Source organism: Hipposideros armiger, unplaced genomic scaffold, assembly GCF_001890085.2.
Source record: "Hipposideros armiger isolate ML-2016 unplaced genomic scaffold, ASM189008v1 scaffold_21, whole genome shotgun sequence".
Lineage (NCBI taxonomy): Eukaryota > Metazoa > Chordata > Mammalia > Chiroptera > Hipposideridae > Hipposideros > Hipposideros armiger.
The window spans coordinates 5,628,061-5,641,733 of NW_017731371.1; the positions used below are offsets into that span (position 1 = coordinate 5,628,061).

The 13,673-nt window shown below is 38.5% G+C and overlaps 1 pseudogene; it reads right to left on the bottom strand.

The window, feature by feature from the left end:
• Window positions 1–2,275: 2,275 nt before the first annotated feature.
• Window positions 2,276–2,795, bottom strand: LOC109379034 (transcription initiation factor IIA subunit 2 pseudogene; annotated as a pseudogene).
• Window positions 2,796–13,673: the final 10,878 nt, after the last annotated feature.

Consider the following 13,673-nt stretch of genomic DNA (forward strand, 5'->3'; position numbering starts at 1 on the left):
TATAAATTATATATACCAAAAAAGATGGCTGCTTGCATGATACAATTTTCCCTGCCCCAAAAATCCAAGCATTCATATATATATATACACTGTCTCTGCTAAGTATTTTAAATCCCCAAGATTCAGTGCAAGAAGAGTATACAGATAGATCACAACCTCACTAGCAATCAGCAGGATTAACACTTTTTAGGGACCTGAAACTAGGAGCTGCAGAAGCAAGGGACAATGTGTGGTCCAGGAGAGTGCCCCGTTTTGAGACTAAGAGGCCTCCATTTCCCAGTTCTACCCATCCTGGCCCAGCCAACATTAGATCCTTTTTCTTTTATTTGGTGGTCATCAACAACAGAGGTCCTAAATAGAGAGCAGCCTCCAACTAGAATGAAAGCAGGGCTTTGTGAAGCCATGAATACAGGATGCAGTGACCTGGTTAGTAGAGGGCTGGTCAAAATAAAAGGGAAGCTTTCTCTAGCTGAGACTAAGAGGTTCCTTATCTCTGCGACTCCCACTATTGAGTCACTCCCAAAGACAGCCAGTCCAAAAGAGAGTGTGTGGTGGTTTGCCTGCCCCCCTTCCCACAAACAACCACCTTCAGACAATTCCATTCTTCTGAGACACAGCGGTTCTCAGTGGGGCCATCTGAGTTTTACTAGCATCTCTCTGGGAGGCATTTTACAGCACCAAGAGAAAACTGGCTTTTTTTTCTTTCCAATAAAGAGTTCATCACACCTAAAAAAGTTTTCTATAGGGAAAAAAAATAAAGGAAAACTAAATACCAGACATTAGGGCCCTGTGGCTCATGTAGCACAGCCTTTGACTTGTTGAGTCAGCTTAATAACTGAGCGTTGAGTCACATGTTCTTACCTGAATATCTCCAGCAGCAAAACAAAGACAATAGTGTCTTCCCAAGGCTCTGACTTGTGGTGAATGTGCCCTTAAAAGAATGGGAGATAGATTCTGAGATGCCTTGAGTTCCAGGAAGAGACAGATGTAATTTGTCTAATAATTAGCATCTAGGAAATTAACATTTCAGTACATGAGAGACAAAAGCTAACAGCAATCTTTTGTCTACTGAGAACCATATAGAAGGTGGGTTTACATTTATCTTGTTGCTCTCCTGCTTAAACATAGCTTCCTACATCTCGTACAACAAACTCCAAATTGCCTGGACTTGTAACATGCAAGTGCCACCATTGTTTATTCCATCCTCGATTTCCATCTCATCTCCCATTTCTGAGCACAAACTTTGCTTTCTAACAACCCTGTTCTAACCATCAGTTCCCAAGTACTCGTACACCTTCCCATCTCTGTGCCTCTCGTGTACGATGTCTTCCACCTGGACTGCCCTCCCACTTGTCTTCCTCTTGGAATCCTATTTATCCTCCAGAACCCGTCCCTTCACCAAAATCTTTCCTGAGTTCTCCAGCCCACAGTGATTTCTCCTGCTTCTGAACTCCGACAGCATATTCAAAAGCCTACATTAGGCACTCAATAATCTAGTGTGTTAGTTGTTTTTTCACACATGTGTCTTATTTCCCCAATTGGATGCTTATATCCTGGAGGGCAAGGACTTTTATACCTTGCATTTCCCTTCTCTATTAAATTGAAACAGCACAGTTTACTGAGTCCTGGATTAGGTCACAAGAGCCTGTTCTTCCCTGGAGATTAGAAGACTTGTCTGAAACAATTTAAGGGATGAATAATTGAAGCTGGAATGATAATAATAGACTCCAGATGGATAATAGATAACAGATAATAATAATACTAGACTGCAGAAGGATTCTAAAAATTTTAAACTAGATACAAATGACAAGACACTTGTCCCAGGCCAAACAGAAAATAGGATGGAAAATCTGGGTTTATCTGACAATAACCATGGACTGAGGAATGGACATTTAACCAAGGAATCCATTGGGTTGTCAAACACTGATTCAGAGATATCAGTGTTTTTGTCCTGAATTGAAATAGACAACTACAGTTAAAGAAAAATCAAATTGAGGACTCCACTGCAAACAAAGCCAAAGCTAGAGTAAGTTCAATTTCCTCCTTTCACTTTTTTTTTCCTTGAGTTTTAAAATGAGTTTATTAAAGAATGTTATTAGGAATGCAATGATATCTGATTTGTCATTTATAAAAGTTTTGTTTCTTCATGCTGTATAATAAAGGTAATGTAAGTGGCTAGAGTTATAAGCTTCTTTCTCCTGTATTCTCTAAGAGCATAGCACAGTGAAGTCATTTTTGCTAGAATAAATTTGAAAAGTCTCTTCTATGCTTCTCTTCAAAAAGCAATGAATAATAACAAGACAGCATTAAAAAGCCATTTTCCTATATGTTCGATAGCATTGGAGCCAGTATTTTTACCATCACAGGCTACAATTTTCACTTTATCAAGGAGTTCTGTCACCTCTCCAAATTCAACATCATTTAACAAAGGTCCACATATTATCACAGAATCTGTCCATACTCAGAGAGGCCTTGAAATTGACTCTGTTCCTGACCCTCTGAGCCAATGCTGAATTTATCGCCTTACCAAACTGAAGTGAACTTGAAGGGTAAGTTGTGGAGTGATCTGTCGAGGCTGTATGACCTCATCCAGGCTTTCCTAAAGATTGTTTCCCAAAGTGGTATTTCTGTAGAACTGATATTCCGTGGCTAAGGAGGAGGAAACTATATTTTTTATTCAACCTTGCATTGATGTCCTGTGGGGAAGGCTCTTCCCGCCATGGAGCAGACAGAAGCAGCACAGCCAGGAGCCCACCAGGAAGCACCTTCCCTCCCACCCCCAACACCTCCTCCATGGTCGCCTTGGAAACCACAGATCCGCCTTTCACTTCTCATTCAATGTATCTTCACAAGAGTCTGTGTTTTGGCAGAATAATTGAGTATATGTATTGCAAGATTGAAGGGAAATTAGAATCTGTAAGCAGATGATGAAATTTGCTCATTGACTAGTAGCAAATTTTAGTTAGACATGAAGACATGATGTAAAAAAGACTGAAAGTTTATAAGTGTGCCTTCTCAACCTTCTTTAGGGGCTCATTATGAGATGTGTTGTTTCACCTAGAGCCCCATTCAGATCTGCTATGTCTTGCTTTCTCTCTCTCTTTTTCTCCCCCCTTTTAGTATCTCATTTTCCACCAGACATAGAGAGCTGTACTGAGAAGCAAAAGTAAGTTTAATATGCAGGCTCAGAAGCACCAAATGTGAAACAGAATTACCAGTGCGAAAGAAGTTTTTGAAAGCAACTTGATGACCAGCAAGAAGGAATCACTTTCAAGAAGGCACAGGATTGAATTTTTTTAAAGACTTGATTTTTTTTTTTTTAGAGCAGTTTTAGGTTTTCAACAAAATTGATGGGGAGATACTGCTATTTCCCATACATTCTCTGCCCTCACACATGCAGAGCCTCTCTCATTGTCAACATCATTTACCAGATTCATTTTTTTTTTAACTAGAGGTAAACCTACATTGACACATCATAACACCCAAAGTACATAGTTTACTTTAGGGTTCACAACTTGGAGTTTTACATTCTATGGGTTTGAACAAATGTATAATGACATGTATCCACTATTATAACATATAGTTTTTACTGCCTTAAAAATCCTTAATGCTCCACTTATTCTTCTATTCCCATCCCTACCCCCATGAGCATCCACTGATCTTTTTATTGTTTCCTTAGTTGTCCTTTTCCAGAATGTCATTATGTTAGAATTATCCAATATATTGCCTTTTCAGATTGGCTTTTCTCAGTAATATGCGCTTCAAGTTTCTCCATGCTTTTTCCTGGTTTTCATGGTTTGATAGATCATTTCCTTTCAGTGCTGAATAACATTCCACTGTGTGGATGATCACGGTTTAATTATCCATTCACCTACTAAAGGATGTCTTGGCTGCTTCCAAGTTTTGGCAATTATAAATAAAGCTGCTGTAAACATCCCTGTGCAGATGTTTTTGTGGACATAACTTTTCAGCTCCTTTGGGTAAATACCAAGGAGCATGATTGCTGGATCGTATTGTAAAGGTATGTTTAGTTTTCCAAAAAGTTGTCAAATTGTCTTCCAAAGTGGCTGTACCATATTGCATTCCAGCCAGCAAGGAATGAGAGTTCCTGTTGCTCCACATTCTCACTGCATTTGGTGTTGTCAGTTTTCTGGATTTGAGCTATTCTAATGGGCATGTAGTTGGATCTTTCTTGTTTTGATCTGCATTTCCCTGATGATGTACGACGTGGAGCATCTTTTCACATATTTGTCATCTATATATCTTCTTTTGTACCAGAGAATGAAAGACCCTTGTGTCATCTCAGGAAGGCCTTCCAGGATGTACAAATAATATCACACAAACAATGGCAAGCAAGCTGAGGATTTATTAGAAAAAGAAATTATATTCCCAAAATGCAGGAGTGGAGAGGCCCAGGAGGAGAGTGACTGTGCCCCAGAACAAAAAAAACTTAAGATTATATCAGGGGTGCCAAAAATGTATACACATGACTTATATTCATCTTTTGTTATTGTTATATATTGACTATTACAATTTTAATACAGTATTTTTTGTTGTTAGGCACGGCTGGAGAAAAGAGTCACGGGAGACCAAAATTGGTCTATTAGAATTTATTTGGCATGTTTGAGCTGCGGGAGGTCAGGCTAGAAAAGACCATAACCTCCTCTGAGCAAAAAGGGGTATGGAATTTTATAGGAGGGGGTAAATGGGGTTGTTCCTCCCTCAATGCTTCAGGGGCTTTTTTGTAGCATTGTCTCTCAAAGTGTTTCGGGGCATGACCAAGCCCTCCGGTTCCACATTCTGGCCCCCAGGCCACCATCTGCTCCGCCCAGGCCCCTAGGAGACAAACACAAGCCAGCAGGTACAAAGTACAAAGCACAAAGCAAGACAAGATAGCTTTCAGGATAAGAAGGTTTCTGCTCCTGGCCTAAATATAACCTAACATTGTTCCTTTCCTAAAATGTGTATACTTTTTTTTGGCACCCCCATATTTGAATGAGGGTGTGAAATATTCAGGGGTGGGTTACAGGCATTCCCAGGGTGGATCTCTGCTGACTGCTCCTTCCTCCTTCCTGTGGGGAGGAGAGATTTCCTTATAGGGACTGTCATGTTGACACGGGTGGAGATTTTTCCCTGCGGGCAATGCTAATAGTGTTGTAATCCATTACAATTAGCTGTAGCTGCACCTTTTCTTAGGAATTTTTCTCATCTCTTTTCTTTGTTTCCTGCACTTCCTCCTTCCCTTCCCCCACCCTGTCCCCCCATAGCCCTGGTGCTTTCTGCCTATGGTAACATTTTCATGAGGTGTCTATTAAGGTCTCAGCTCATTTTTTAAGGTTGTTTTCTTATTGTTGAGTTTTAAGAGTTCTTCATGTATTTTGAATAAGTCGTTTATCAGACGAATCTTGTACAAATATGTTCTCCTGTTTGTAGGAGCCTATTTCTGGGCTCTCCACTCTATTCTGCGGATTTATTTGTCTATCTTTCACCAATACTATGCTGTCTTGATTACTGTAACTTTATAGTAAGTCTTGAAGTTGGGTAGCGTCAGTTCTCCATATTCAATATTGTGTGTGCTATTCTGGATTATTTGCCTCTCCATGTAACCTTTAGAATAACTTTGTCAATATCCATAAAATAACTTGCTGGGATTTGCTTGGGTTTGTGTTGAATCAATAGATGGTATTGTGTTTTTAATTTCAAATTCTACTTGTTCATTGCTGGAAAGAAATTGACCTTTATATATTAACTTTATATCCTGCAACTTTGCTATAATCGGTTAGTTTCAGCAGGATTTCTTTCTTCCTTTTTTTTTTTGCTCAATTCTTTTGGATTTTCTACAAAGACAATTTTATGTCTTCTTTCCTCACCACCTATTTACCTTTTAAATGCCAAACTCTATACTAACCCCTTTTTCCTTGCTTCTCTTAAAGGAGCTATTGCAGATGGTCTGGCTCCTAGGCCAACCCATGCTTTCTCCAGTCCCTGGAGTGAGGTATTCTGAGCTTTACTTAGCAAAGCCATTTGACAGGACGTCTTACAAATTCTCTCTTCTCTCAATATGCTTTTGTATTTTCATCTCTCCATCCTTACCTCTCTCTCAGGTAAGGTGTCAGGTATCTTTTGGACGTGAACCCCATCTCTTCTCCTCTTGATTTATCTCCTCCCATCTCTTTCTCAACCTGGCTCCACTAATTATTCCTTTCTTTTGCACGTCTCTCTTGAGATCCTTTATCACTCGCTCCTTGTTCTCTGCCTACAGTTGTGTATATGTTTTTCCATTCTCATTGTTTTAAAAAACTGTTTTTCAACACTGTTATAAGAAAACATTTTTAATTTTAACTCCTGAATTCTTTATACTCCCTGGCCTTTTTTCCACTTAATTAGCAAAGGCATCTGTGTTTATTTCTTCAAAGAACAAATGCTATAATAATTGTTAGAAAAGAAAGATAGAATTCTTGACTTTTCTATTTCAAAAACCTAAATTAGCTGGGGCTGGAACATGAAAATAAATAGGATATAGCAATAGATTTTGGAGAACACTGATGAGAAAATCCACAGATTTGGAGAAAATATTTCCATAAATATTTATAACTTAGGACTTATGTCCATAATATGTAAAGTATTCATAAAATCAATAATAAAAAGACTGGCACACAGATTTACTGGTGAAGATGCAGAGCAACTAGTATTGTCATACATTGCCGATGGAAATGTAAAAGAGTACAAATATTTTGAAGAATTGTTTAGCAATTATTTATGAAGTTAAACATAAACCTATTTTATGATCCAGAAACCACATTCTACAACTTTACCCAAGAGAAATAATTTTAAAAGTCCACAAAAAGGCTTGTATAGGAATCATTACTATAATAATGAAAAAAACCCAAATGTCTATCAATAACTGAATGGATAAGTAAACTGTGGTATATCTATACAATAGAATGCTACTCAGAATTAAAAAGAACTAATTATTGATATACTCAATAATATGGATAAATCTCAAAAACATAATATTTAGGGGGAAGAAAAAGAAACCAGAAAGTACGTACTATCTCATTCTATTTATATGAGCCCAAGAACAGACAAACATAATATGGTGATAGAATTTAGAAGCTTGGTGGTCTCTGGGATTGGGGAAAATAGGGAGTTAATTGGATGGGGAAAGGGAAATTTTTTGGATGATAGAAATGTTCTGTCTCTTACTAGAGGTTATGTATTGTATAACCATATGCATTTATCAAAATTCATTAAACTGAAAACTTTAAGATCTATTCATTTTATTATATATAAATTATACTTCTATTAAAAAAGACTTTAAAAATAAAGCTAACTCAAAAGTTTTTTAAAAATTGTGAAAATGTAGGTGTGTATATGTCAAATATTCCTCAAAGGTTGCATCTGGGTTTTACTTGTGATAGATCTTATCATAGCCAATGATTCACACCCGGTAGATACTTTACAACGCTTGATAAATTATTAATTGCAAGGTATACTCTTACAAGCCAAACTGTTTCTGCCCTCAAGTAGGATTCCAGCATTGTTGTGTTAGAAAGTACTGATATCCAAGTCAAAAAATGAGCTTTTTCCTTTGAAGTCATTGAGAGACTGGTAAGAAACAAGGCATATAAGGAAACACATAGATGTTAAACTGCAGGATGACCTAGCCTTGTCTGTCTGTTTACCACTGTGTTTCTAATGCCCAGGACATAGCATTATGTGCTTGTAGACACTCAGCATCTGTGGAATAAAAGAACAAGCCAGGAGGGGTAGAAAAAGAAGTGAACAGGGTTAGAGCGAAAAGGAAAAGGTATAATATGCAAAGACAGTTACCCAATAAAATAATTAATATTAAACACAATTATATTACATACACTGTATTACGGATTTTGTGTCATTGTCACTTTCCTAAATATGTTATAGAAGGAGAAGAGTGCTAGATAATAGGAGAATGTCGGATGCTCTGGTTGAACTGTATGAATAACTTAAAGTTGATTTTGGCACTCAGGGCTAAGACATGAATAATAAGATCTTTAGAATTCTTATTAAATTTGATAATCATATTATGAAGGTACAGGGTTTATAATGTATTCAGATACTGTCCTCACAGAAAACGTGCTATGTTACCTCTAAAATGTACTTTAATCTTCACTAGGGTTATCATGGTACTAACTAAAGACAAATTTACATTGTTTGGGAGCTACCAAGATCGCCAGTGCTGGGATGCACAGCTCTTCTTTTGCTACACCCCAATCTGTATCAAATTATCTCAAAAGGCATTCCAATTTAAAAAAAAAAATTTGAGAGATATATTCTTTCAAATTAACTTTAAAAATCTCTTGCACTTAACCCATTGGGAAAGGTGTAAAAGAGGCATCACTAAACCTGTCAAGCTCAGAAAGAGTTACATGAATGTGTTAGAAAAAAGAAAGGAGCAAAGACTGGAAATCTAAACAGCTGGAATGGCTGTGGGTGGGGAGAGATAAATAAAAAGACAAGAATAAAAGAAGATGGCAGGCAAAACGGAGACACATGAAGTAGCCATGGAAATCAGATACAAACACAGCTAACATCCCTCCCCATGCTGCTACTTGACACAGCCCAGCAGGAGGCAGAAAGACAAATGGGACTTCATATTTACTTTATCTTCCCATTCCTAAATCTCGTTCCTAAATCTGGCTTTATTACCCTTCATCTCAAAGGAAAAGCATTTCACTAAAGGCTTTCTTTCAGTTGTTTGAAGACAATTTAGAGAGATCAATCAATGGTGCTAAGCCTTTGGGTGACCTTCATTGAGGAAATAGGAAAATAGGGGAGAGCTCACCTCCCAGCCTGAGGAACTTAGCTTCAGTTACGGCTGTCTTGTTTGGGATGTAACATTTTCTTCTGAATTTAGACTGCAACATACTGTGAGCTGTAGTAGCAGCTCCTGAGCTGGGGCTCTGAGAACTCCTATGTGAGGCCTCTACCACATGCATATTAACACCTATTCTTTTTCTTTCCTCTTCAATAGTAAAGCTTATTTCCAAAACTAGCTCGTGCTTCAGGGCTCAGCTGAGGTGAGCATCAGACCCAGGGCCAGGTAACACAGGAGACCCCACTCTTCAAGTGAGCTCCCCACTTGGCTCTGTTTTCCCCAACGCTCTCCCTTTCCTCTTCAGTCCTGCATAGGATCCCATCTTGTACTCAAGGACAAACTTCAAAGACATTTCAACTAAATTTAGGAGGTCACTCCTTTTTTCTGCAAGGAATATTTTCAAACAAGTACTTTATTTCTATATGTATATTTTTTTAATTGCAGGTTTTCTTAATATTTGAATCCTTTGTAATGTCTAATTATACTCTCTCGTTCCCTTAATAAAAATTCTGAAAAGTCTGCCTTCTTTAACTTTCAAAACTGCTAGAGCCTTAGCACATTCCCTAGTGTTTTATAACCTATTTAATTAGGCTCTCTTCTAGCATCCACAACCCCAGTCAGTTTGGCTATTTTTCCCATGTCCACGAACGCCAGAATTATATCAGAATTATACACACGTGCTGAAATATCTGCAATGGAACGTTTTTACCTGCTGGAGAATAGTCAGCACCATTAAGAACATTTGCATCCTCTATACCCAGGGAAAGTGTCCTCATTCAGGCTTTTCTTCTCCACATTTTGCTTGAAAGAAGAGAGCAGACAATGTTGCTGCCTATCCAAAAATGAGTGAGAGAACCTCAGATTCAATAGGAGAAGGAAAAGGTAAACTATTACTGAATGCCTGCTACGTGCAAGACATTGGTACTAGATGTTTTATTTATATTTTTTTCCATTCAATACCTATATGAGGTAAATATACTTTCTATTGTACAGATGATGGAACTGAAACATTGAAAGGTAGAGTTCTATCTGATTCCACCACATTATGTAACTTCTTCAGGTCACCAGACTGTTTATAATAAACCCAAAACAAGTAGCAATGATGGCCCTAAGGACCTAAAATTAGTCTTGCTTTGGCTGGCAACTTCACAACAGCTGTGACAGTGAGGAGGTCGCCATGTTTTCCTCTTCTGAGCTGAGTGAGGTCACAGGGCAGCCACGCTGCCTGAAACCCTGTGCTGCGAATTGAAAGGGCATGGAAGGCAGGCCAGACAGCTGCATCTAGGTCCCAGTTAGCTATGTGACCTTGAGGTAAGTTTGGGTCCCTGTTGGCTATGTGACCTTGAGGTTGTTTGTGCATTCATTCATTCATCCATTCATTTTACAAGTATTTATCAAATAACTGCTACGTGCCAGGTATTCTTCTAGATGCTCAGAACACAGCAGTGAGCAAAATAAGTCAGTCTCCCACAGAGCCTACAGACTCAAAGAACGTAAAACTATGCCTCTATTTTTTTCCTGTGTAAAATGGGAATAGTGCCTCCCTCACGAGGATGTGCTAAAGATTAAATAAGTTAATACATATGGTGCTTACCACAATATCGGGCACACAGTAAGCACTCAACAAACGTCAATTATTACTATTTTAAAATGGAAATTCTTATCACTGGCACAAATTGAGCTAAAATCAACATAGGCGACAACAGTGGAGCTTTTGATATAGAGAGATGGGGTGGGGGGTGGACAATTATCCCCTGAGGTGTCAGGAGTAATTTCCTGTCACATTTAGTTGAGAGGAGAGGGCTCTTGTGTGAGCTGCTTGGCTGTCGTTCATGTGAACACTAATGGAAATGTCAGGCTGAATTGAGAGTCTTGTTGCCCAGCAAATTTCAGCCTACAGAGTGGTCCTGGGGGTTATTTTTGCCTAGTATAAAAAATTGAGGTCTCCTCAGAGAAAGCAAAGTACAGGTGTTATGGTAATTATTTTAAATAATGCAAGCATAAGAGGGAGAGCTTTTCTATAATACCTTTTGAAAGTTAAACATTTTTTTTTCCTCTCTCCCGTTTTTCTCAGAAAGCTAGATCTGTGCCTAATCTGCTTTATAAGTTTCAGGAATTAATAGGAGTGCAGAGAACAAACATTTGATCCGTTAACAGTTTCCTAGCCATTTCCAAGGACTTCCTAGACAATACAGCACTAGGAGACTATGGGAATAAATCCAAGACTCAAATAATAAACTTCCTGAAATTGTGGGGTGGGAGGTCACTGGCAAGAAATGAGCCGCGGCTAAAAAAAAGCTTATTAATCTTCCCAACATCTCAAGTAACATCTCAAGTAATTTTCCTAACTGCCCAACCAGCGACCTAAATCTCTCCCTTTGATTGCAGACCTTGGAATTAAATATCCATACATTTTGTTCAGTTTATGTCTGAGAATATTTTGATGTTTTTGATCAAAAAAGAAAAAAAATGTTTATTTCATTTCTCATCTATTCATTTGAATTTCAAAAAGAAGAAAATGTTTTAAAAACCCTTTCATTTGGCCCATGTCTTAAATCAAGATAGACTGATGGATCTACCTTTGGTTCAAGGTTAGCAAGTTAGTTTGATGGTTATGGGTTTGATACAAGTTTCAGTTTGGTTTAAATTCCTACCCCAAAGGTCTAAAAAGACACAGATACGAAGTGAAATCTGAATAAGAACAATGAAGAAGGACATAAAGGAATTCTGCAGGAGAATAATAATAAAAGTCCTGATTATAAGTTAATAGTTATATGATATTTCCATTCACAGGAATTACCTTTCTCCTTATACAAAATAATGCAACTATGATTTTCCTCTCTCCTGAGGAGTCTCCAGGATAGAGCCAAGAGCCTTGTACATTTTTCTGAGATCTGTAGACCAAACTTTCCAAAGACATAGAAAATAATTGGCTGAGATTTGAGGAGGCCTGCAGACTTCCCCATAAGACGGACTCTGAAGGATTATTTTAACTAACTATGCACCTCTTTGACTACACCAGTGCAGTTATTACTTTCTTGACTGGAAATCAATAATATATCAACTTTTAACCTCAGTTTCTCAGTTACAGGGTGTCTTCGTGGAAGTCAGCCGGCTGAACTGCCTAAGTTGACTCCCCTGAGCACTACCTACATGTCATTTGCACCTAAATCTGGAGGCCAGCTGGTCTGCCTCTTTGATACGGGATCAAAAGTCACGACATTGCTCTGTGTGTATATGTGTGACAGCACTACCCAGCTTCTCTGCCAATCCTCCCAAGAAATACCCCAGCACTTGAACAACATGGAAAGGGAAAGGGAAGGTATTGAACATGAAAATCTATGAGGTCAGCTTATTTTAAACTGTGACTCTGCCTGTAAGCGGAAACTGAATACACAATAGAAATTCAACATGAACAATTATTCACTCAGAAAAAGTACACTCACATATTTCCAAGGGTGAAAAATAAAGATGTGATTTTTTTTTTTTTTCCTACTGAGTAAGAAGGCATCATAAGTTTTTTTCAGGAGAGCCATTAGAAGTCAATATCATGGAGGGCAGCTACCAGGCTAAGCCACAAAATAGCCTTTGAGTTTACTGACCCAGAGTGAACTCTTCCAAAGTTGCTGATGAAAAAGGATCTGATCCCAGCTGTGAAGCCAGGCAATATAGTTCCAGCGCCTAACTCTAAATGTGGAATAGAGAGGAGGCTCTGTGGTATCACAAGACCTGAGTTTGAGTCCTGACTGTGTGACCTTGGATATGCCACTTAGCCTTCCTCAGGGTAAAATTAGATCATGTATGTGAGACACGCTGTGCCAGGTGTCCAACTCCAAACTGGAATTCAGGGTTTCGTTGTGCCTAGGAACTGAGAGGTCTGGGGACTCCCAAATCTATTTCATGAGCTGATTTGCATACAAGTAAAAGGTAGTTACAAACTTGAGCAGAAAGGTAACTCAGGAGGGAGAATGAAAATATAGTATTAGAGAAAGGAAATTGTGTCTAATCTCCAGCCTGAAGCCTATAGGGTGAGGGCCTGCAAGCCGAGGCTAAAGCACTGTTTTATTCTCAGCTTTATGAGGCCTGAGACCCATGCATGAGCATGTGTGGAAACACCTGGGATGTTTTAGAAACACCTGGAGGAAACTGAGAAAGAGGAAGGAAATTGTTGGGATGCTCAGCAATGTTTATAGAGGATTTGATCCAGGGACATTTGGGTAAAAATGTCAACATGACTTTGTTTCCCTAAACATAAGGGGCCACTTGATCCTCACAATACCATGAGGAGGTAAATATTATTATTATCCTTGTTTACCTCATTTCTGAGCTTCAAAACGTTTAAGTAGGTAACTGAAGTTAAGCTGTTAATATGTGTGCAATATGATTTGAAGCAAAGTCTTAACTAAAAAGCAAATGTCCTTACAGATGGCCAACAGGCATATGAAAAAATGCTCAACCTCACTTAGCATTAGGGAAATGCAAATAAAAACCACAATGAGATACCACATTATACCGGTCAGAATGGCTGTCATCAATAAATCAACAAACAACAAATGCTGGCGAGGTTGTAGGGAAAAGGGAACCCTGGTGCACTGCTGGTGGGACTGCAGACTGGTACATCACTATGGAAATCAGTATGGAGGTATCTCAAAAAACTGGAAATGGAACTACCTTATGACCCAGCAATTCCACTCTTAGGTATTTACCCCAAAAAACCCAAGACATTAATCCAAAAAAATATATGCACCCCTATGTTCATTGTGGCACTATTCACAATAGCTAAGACTTGGAAACAACCAAAATGCCCATTGGTAGA